Source organism: Monodon monoceros, unplaced genomic scaffold (genome assembly GCF_005190385.1).
Source record: "Monodon monoceros isolate NGI ecotype Baffin Bay Population unplaced genomic scaffold, NGI_Narwhal_1 Super_Scaffold_4, whole genome shotgun sequence".
In the NCBI taxonomy this organism is placed as follows: Eukaryota; Metazoa; Chordata; class Mammalia; order Artiodactyla; family Monodontidae; genus Monodon; species Monodon monoceros.
In genome coordinates, this window is record NW_021703781.1 from 15346693 (window position 1) to 15355137 (window position 8445).

Below are 8445 nucleotides of genomic sequence, written 5' to 3' on the forward strand. Positions count from 1 at the left end.
GGGGGTCCAGTGGTTAAGACTCCAGGCTTCCACTTCAGGGGATGTGGTTTTGATCCCTGGTTAGGGCACTAAGATCCCACGTGCCATGTGGCACAGCTGAAGAAAGAAAAATTCTTCTTTTTTTGTTTTTCAAGTTTCAGATTAGTCATCAGTGTAATCCCCAACGCAATACACCAACATGATTTCATGCCTTTGGAGGGGAAATATTTCCTGGTTACATGGAAAATTGGGCTGATGGCTTCTGGAAGACCTTCATAGTGAAACATTTCATTTAGAAGTCTGGACCCTCTTCTTTAGTTTGCTGTCATCTATGTTCACTTGCACTGATCACTGGGACCTAGTTTTTTCCAGAGTTCTGGGTTATTCTTTCTGTCCCAACTGACATCTGGGTTGAACAATGGCAGGCGCAAGGCATACAGTGCTGCTACGGTAGCTGCTGCTCCAGTAAATACGAAGAGGGGCATCAAGCTAGGATGCTTCTTGGCCTGACCGATGATCTGGTGGAGCATGGTTGCCACAGAGGCCTTGAGTCCAGACAGAGAAAAACAAATCTGCAAGGCCTGGGACTAAGCAGTCTCCCCACCTAGGAGGAGCGGATGTCCCTAGAAAAATTATTCTTGTTGCAGGGTGAGAATGAACTGGAAGGGCGCAGGATGGGAGGCATGTGCATACTGTAGTCACCCCGACAAGCAGTGATGATGACCTAGATGGTAGTTCATTATATGAACTCTGTCCTGGGAGATTCTGAACAACCTGATGGCCAGGACTCAGTCTTACTGGCCTTGCTGCCCTAGCACAGTGGTAGCTAGTCAACACCTGTTTGCTGAGAATATCTAATTGTTTTTCTCTATATACAAATATATTTTAACATTTTTTATCTGTTTATGCATGTTTGTTAGCCTAAAATCAATTGCTTTTCTTATACTGAGCTGTCAGCCTAAGCTGTGAGGCATTTTAGTAAATTATCTGTGATCGCTGTTCTTTGTAATTCTGATTAACTCTATCATAGGATCTACACTGTTTTGGTACCAGCTCTGAGAGAAAACAATGTTAGCTATAATTTTGCATCTGAAAAGTCAATTTCAGTTTTGCTCTGTCAGGTATTTCCATAAGCAGTTTATTTGTATATTCAGCCATTCATTTTGGTTTTCATGACAATTAGATGCTAAAATGGCAAGGAGAAGGATTTGGTAAGAAAATTTGTTAAAATGGCATTTATTCTAGTAATAGATACCTTTGAATACTTACACAAACACAGTGACAGGTTGGGTTTTTTTTGTATGTCATATCATATCACCTACCATATTCTATCTATCTATGTACCTATCCCTTAAAAATATGTAGGAGCCGTCTAGGTACGAAGGAAGCTGTGATTAATGTGATTATCGATATGTATGTTCCTATTACCATTTTCTTAATTGTTTTGGGTTTGTTTTTGTAGGTCTTTTTTCTTCCTTTCCTCTTTTGTTCCCTTCTCTTGTGGTTTGATGACCATCTTTAGTGTCGTGCTTGGGTTGATTTTTTGTGTGTGTATCTGTTGTAGTTTTTTGGTTTGCATTGGAAGCTGTGATTAACATTTACATTCATTTAAAAGTCTGGAAAATCTTATTGTGGGTAGCTAATGGAAACTTTTCCCAGTGATTAAGGATGCATGTACTACACTTACCATTTTCCTCCTTTATTTTGGTCTTGATTACTTTCTCTCAAAATTACACCCCCCTCCATACCATGAACCACTTATTGCTGTTCAGAAGTAAGTCTGGAATAGCTCTCATTGTCTAGTCTATATTTTTTGGTCAGATTGAAGTCCAGTAGCTTGTTTCCATTGCTTATTCTATCTCCAGAGGGATTGAGTTGTCATTGGGCAGGTCTAGAATTTATTAGAATCTCTGCTTTTTATCATATTTTGACTTCAGGCAGAAGGTAGGCTTATTATTGTCTTGTTTTGCTTACTATGGCATCATATGCTTTAATTTTGTTTCTCTAGCTTGACCTTTAGGTGTGTAGGGAACACACCTATGCTCTTCTGTATCCCAGCAGTACCCTAGACAATGCTGAATGAAACAGAGATTCTTATTTCTCTTTGTAGTTAGTATTGCTTCCACTTTGGAATTATTACTATTTTCATAGAATCATAAAATATTAGAGATGAAAGAGATCTTTGAGCTCCTTTTAGTCCATTTCCCATTTATAGATGGTGAAACTGAGGCTCAGAGAGGTCTCATGGCTTGCCTACAAGGTCATGGTTGTATTAGTGCAGTGTTTTCATCTGGACAGGGCTAACTGCTGAAAAAACCACTCTTATAATCCTCAATGGCTTATAAGAAACAATAAAGGCTTATTGGTTACTCACATGATCGTCTACGTGGGTCCTTGGGAATGGGGTTCACGTGTTCCATGCAGTCATTTAGAGACTCAGCATTTCTACTATCTTATAGGGTCTCAGAAACTGGATCCTTTGCATCTAGCTAGTAGGTAAGGAAAGAGAGAGACAGCATGGAAAAGGCTCACTTGCTCTCAAGTGCCTCAGACCCAAAGTGAAATATCACCTCCACGCATATGCTATTGGGGAGAATTAGCCATGTGGCCCCATCTAGATGCAAGGTAGGCTGGGAAGTATAGCTTAGCTGTGTATCCGGGAAGAGAAGACAGGTTTGGTGAACATCTAGCCAGTCTCAGCCGTATTTAGTCTGTCCATAAGCAGCAATTTTCAAAGTGTCAGCCCAGCAGCCGCCGCCGTCACCCGAAGACTTGTCAGAAGTGCAAATTCTCAGGTCCCCCCATACCTACAGAATCAGAAACTCTGGGTGATTCTTGTGATTTATGCATGCTACACTTTGAGAACTAGACATAGTTCAGTTGTTAACCCTGGCTGCATATTAGAATCACCCAAAGAAACCTAAAACAAAATAAAACAACATTTCTTGGACCCCACCCACCCTGATCAATTAAGTCAGAATTTGTAGAAGGGGGACCCAGGCAATGGTATTTTAGGCTAAAGGCTACCCAGTTATTCTAAGTGTGGCCAGGGTCAGGAACTATTATCCTGGATGATAATATATTGTGTGTGTGTGTGTGTGTGTGTGTGTGTGTGTGTGTGTGTGTGTTTTATTGTGTAGTGTAGCATGCAGCTTACTACCTGTGTGACTTTGGATAAGTCAGTTAACCTCCCTGAACTTCTGTTTTTCTTATCAGTAAAACCGGGCATAATCCTAGAATCTACTGAACTGTGAAGATTACAAGAAATTATTTTTATAAAATGTTTGTATAACAGCTGGCACACAGTGAGTGATCATGCATAAAAAATAAAATTTTTATCACATTTTGATTGCTCTGTTGAGAGAACTCTAGAGAGAAAATAGAGTTGCTGAATCAGAAGTCAGGAGAGTATTCATCACATCTTCCTACATTTTCAGGTTATTTTTTTTTTCTCTTTCTTATCTTCCTCCTACACTGAAAATTGGAGATTTGGATTTGTAACTAACTCACCATTTGGGATTGTTTATGTTATTCTTTTCTTTCATTGGCTACATTCCTATTGCTCCCTATTAGACCTGTTTCGAGCACTGAATTTGGGCAGGACATTGATCTAGTATGTTAAGTGAAAACAAGGGAGTGAGATCTTTCACCATGATAGCTGCTTGGAGACCAACCACACAGTGCCTGATTGGCAGCTGGACAGGAGGGAGGCCTGGTCATTGTGAGTGACACCTCTGTAGCGCCTGAAAAAATGTAGAGACACTTGTCTCTCTGTATTTGGTGTGCTGCTGGGAAAGAGAAAAAAATTATATGTCACGTGGTTTCTTTTACATGCAGTTTTCTGGTACGGTGAAATTTTAGTAGAGTCTGGATCACCTAGAAAAGTGCTCAGGACGTTCATCCATCTACTCTGGCCTTCTAGTGGGACAGCTTACTCCTGTAGAATTTTCAAGCAAAATAGCTCATTGACAGGGCAAAATAGCCAATTCATTTGTCCTTATCTTAATGAAATTAAAATTAGATTCTATCTTTACTTAGAATTAAATGGTTTTTCTGGTGTATGTCTGCAAGCTTAGCTAAAATATTAGATAAAGGTATATTCGTTAGTGAAACTCTTATTGGTTACTCCAATAAGGCCCTCCACCAGCACGTGAGGGCCAGCTCTGAGGGAGCTTTTTTCTTGTTCGGCAGCAGGCGCGTAAGAGCCAGCCCTGAGCCGGCTTCTTATATTGTCGTTGGAAGGCGCCAGCGTGTGGGGAGAGAGAGGCTGCAATAGCGGCTCCTCCCCCTGCGTGTGACTCAGCATTAGCGCTTGCTTCCAGGGCAGTCCCGTCTTCCTCCAAAAGCATTCCCTGCTGCAGATTTCCTCCCTCCTGTCCCCTCAGTCCGTCTCCCCACAGCCAACAGCAGTTCTCACTCTGGGCCTGTTCTCCAATCCCCATGCACCAGCTCCCAGCCCCCTTGCACACCTGAGAACACATGTCCCAGTCCAGGGCACATAGGGCCGAGGTACGGACCGGACCATCTGTGCATTTCTCATTCTGTCCCGCCTGCCACAGATCGGTCACTTCACCCTCTTCTGACAGCCTGAAATGCTTCCCTCCTGTCCCAATCGATTTCCCTGCGGAGAGAGGGTTTCCCCGAATTCGGGAACCTCTCCTCTGCTTTACCTCCCCCAACCTGGGGTGCAGGTCCCATCCTGCTTCTTCTCCTCCTGTCCTACCCAGTTATGCAGGGATCTTTATAGCCTTTTCTGGTGTCCAAGGTCTTCTGCTAGTTTTCAGCTGGTGTTCTGTGAGAATTGTTGCATCTATAGATGTATTCCTGACGCATTCGTGGAGAGAGATAAACTCCATTTCCACCTACTCCTCCGCCACCTTAAATCGCCAATCCCCTCATCTTATCTGAAGCTGGCCCACTAATTTGATGCTCAACAGAAAACAACCACATTAATTGTATATCCATCTTACTTCCACAGCTAGATGGAAATTCTCTTAAGGGAAGAGACTGCAGCTTATATTTCTTTGTGTGATGTAGGCTCTGAATAAATATTTGTTGGTTGATTAGCTAGAAATAAGGCAGACTATATCACATTTTTTTTAGGATTCTAGTCTCATTCACATTAGACCCCCGAGTCAGTTTGTAATCTTAGCTAAATTTCTAAAGGTGAAAGATAGAAACTAATCGGACTTCATCTGACATGGGCACTTATTGGAAGGGTGGGTGTCTCATGCATATATATTTCAGATGGTAATACAAAGCCAGGTGCTCCGTTTGCAAGGAGATTTGTCTATTTGATTGTGCTTAGCTGAATCAGCTACACACCTGTTATGAACTCAGGTTGCCTATCTCTGGGGATACGGATAGCTTCATTCAGTCAAGGTCAGGTACCAAAACAGACCCACAGTTGCTGGCAGAATAGCTACATCAGTGCTTGTGGAGCTGAATCCTTATAAGTTGCCGTGAAGCTATGGTAGCATGTGATTGGCCCTTTTAAGCACTGCCCTTTACTGATTGGCTGTTACCGCCTCTGCCATACGTGTGAGTAGTCACTAAGTTTTCCTCAGCCAATCAATGCAATGGGTTCCCAGAACTGTTCTGCTGTCAGTCAGCTGGGGGAGTGTGTAGTCTTGGTCCATTATGGCAACAGCAGGGTGTGTGTGTGTGTGTATACATTTGTGAGTGGCAAGTGTTAAGCGTAACAAGGCTCTCTGACCAATACAGCCCATTCTAATTTCTTTTAGAGTCTGGCCACGTGTATCTGTTCATAGGAAATTAGATTCCGTGTGTGGGGCAGCTGGAATTTCATCATTTAAGGGAGACACAATAAATGATTTTTTTAAACATCTTTATTGGAGTATAATTGCTTTACAACAGTGTGGTAGTTTCTGTTTTATAACAAAGTGAATCAGCTGTACATATACATATATCCCCATATCTCCTCCCTCTTGCATCTCCCTCCCACCCTCCATATCCCACCCCTCTAGGTGGTCACAAAGCACCGAGCTGATATCCTGTGCTATGCAGCTGCTTCCCACTAGCTGTCTATTTTACGTTTGGTAGTGTATATATGTACATGCCACTCTCTCACTTCGCCCCAGCTTACCCTTCCCCCTCCCCATGTCCTCAAGTCCATTCTCTACATCTGCATCTTTATTTCTGTCCTGCCCCTAGGTTCTTCATGACCATTTTTTTTTTTTAGATTCCATATATATGTGTTAGCATACGGTATTTGTTTTTCTCTTTCTGACTTACTTCACTCTGTATGACAGACTCTAGGTCCATCCACCTCACTACAAATAACTCAATTTCGTTTCTTTTTATGGCTCAGTAATATTCCATTGTATATATGTGCCACATCTTCTTTATCCATTCATCTGTCGATGGACACTTAGGTTGCTTCCACGTCCTGGCTATTGGAAATAGAGCTGCAATGAATATTGTGGTACATGACTCTTTTTGAATTATGGTTTTCTCAGGGTATATGCCCAGTAGTGGGGTTGCTGGGTCGTAAGGCAGTTCTATTTTTAGCTTTTTAAGGAACCTCCATACTGGTCTCCATAGTGGCTGTATCAATTTACATTCCCACCAACAGTGCAAGAGGGTTCCCTTTTCTCCACAGCCTCTCCAGCATTTGTTGTTTGTAGATTTTTTGATGATGGCCATTCTGACTGGTGTGAAGTGATACCTCATTGTAGTTTTGATTTGCATTTCTCTAATGATTAGTGATGTTGAGCATCCTTTCATGTGTTTGTTGGCTATCTGTATATCTTCTTTGGAGAAATAAATGATTTTAAACATCAGTTTAGAGAGAACATCTAAAGTCTCCTCCAACATACTCTGCTCTGCTCTTCACCAGCCATTCCTGATCTAGAAAGAATGAAAAGAGTTAGTAAAGTTTCTCTAAATAGAACATGTAAAATGATTAGCTGTGGCTCTTGATGTGTACATGATGGAAGGGAGTAAACTATATAAAGCATTTGGAGTGAGAAATCCTCCCTTGAAATTCAGATTAATGATTGGTTTTATATTTAGACAGTGTCTGTCTTCCAGGAGCTTACCACAGTGCTGACTTTATAAACTTAATAAATAATTATTTATTTATGTGGTGTGATTTAGGAGGCACCGAGGATTCTCTGCCTCCATATAGTTTCTTTACCTAAATGATACAGGTTCTGAAATTCCACCATTAGAAAGATTCGTTCTTTTAGGTTAAGTATAACCTCCTTAACTGGTTCTCTTTTTTGGAAGTAGATAATTCAGCATGTCACTTATACTTTGGTGTAAATTCTTTTATTTGGTATTTCTACCCCCTTTATAATGAGGTGTGTGTGTGTTTATGTGTCTGTCTGTCTGTCTGTGGTAGTTACAGGCTTACAGCTGTAGGTCACTGTATGTATAACTAGAGAGAAGGCTGGTGGTGGGCTAGGTAGAAATCATCTGTGAGACATACTTCAAAATTTTGCACAGGGCCTCATTTTAGCTAAGACTCTTTTAGGGGGTACAGCCTTAGAATTCTTCGTATAAAATAGAGAATTTCTTTCTCACAGTGATCACATTTATTTTGGTTGGCCTAGCTGTTGTCATGTGCCCACCTCTGGGGCCAATCACTGTGACCATAATTTAAAGACTTGTGATTGGTCAGTTTAGGCCACATGCCTCAGACACCCTGAAAGCAGGAGTAGGTGCTGCACCGTGATGGGCAGCCTCACCTGAGCCACATGGAATGAGAGAAGAGAGTTCCCCAAAGGCCGGTAACGTTGCTATATTTGCTGGAAAAGGGAGGATGGGAAGTCCTGGGAGGAAACAAATGGCACTAACCACTGGACTTTTCTAAATCAAAAGCATCTCCACTTAGAGAGTTTTATGGTATAAAATAATTCATTCTAATGTGAAGGGCATAGTCAGTGTGTGGAGGTTACATGTGCACCCATGGGGAGAGGATGGTTCTGAAACTCTGCCTCTTTGATTTAAACCAAAGAAATCAACACCAAATAGTTGCATTTGACCACGTGATGCTATCATGTAAACATGGATCATTTGTAAATATGCAAATGATGATACCAGGATGTTTGATAATTCTGCATCAAAGGATTATCTTCTAGACTATACCTTCTCAATAAAGGTGCTCTTGCCTCCAAGGGGGTGAAGATTGGTTTGGGGAGGCAAAAACTTTACCTATTATGGTGTTCTGTGGCCTTCCAAAGGGCTGCAGTATATAAACAGATACATAATATCATGGGGGAGGCCATTAGGAAAAAAAATCTAAAAAATCTCCTTTTGGGAACAATAGTAGTAAAACAAAGGTTGAGAGACACTGTTCTAGATGCAAGAAAGTTGATCTGTCTTAGGAAGATATGAACCAGAGTGAAACAGATGTTATGAAACTTGTGATCAGAGATGCAGCATGATTTGTGAAAACAGAATCTGAGTTGGAATCCAGCTTACTTTCTGGTGGAAATGGAC

General features: G+C 41.5%; 1 pseudogene; it reads right to left on the bottom strand.

Moving 5' to 3' along the window:
- Positions 1-267: 267 nt before the first annotated feature.
- Positions 268-509, bottom strand: LOC114883271 (annotated as a pseudogene).
- Positions 510-8445: the final 7936 nt, after the last annotated feature.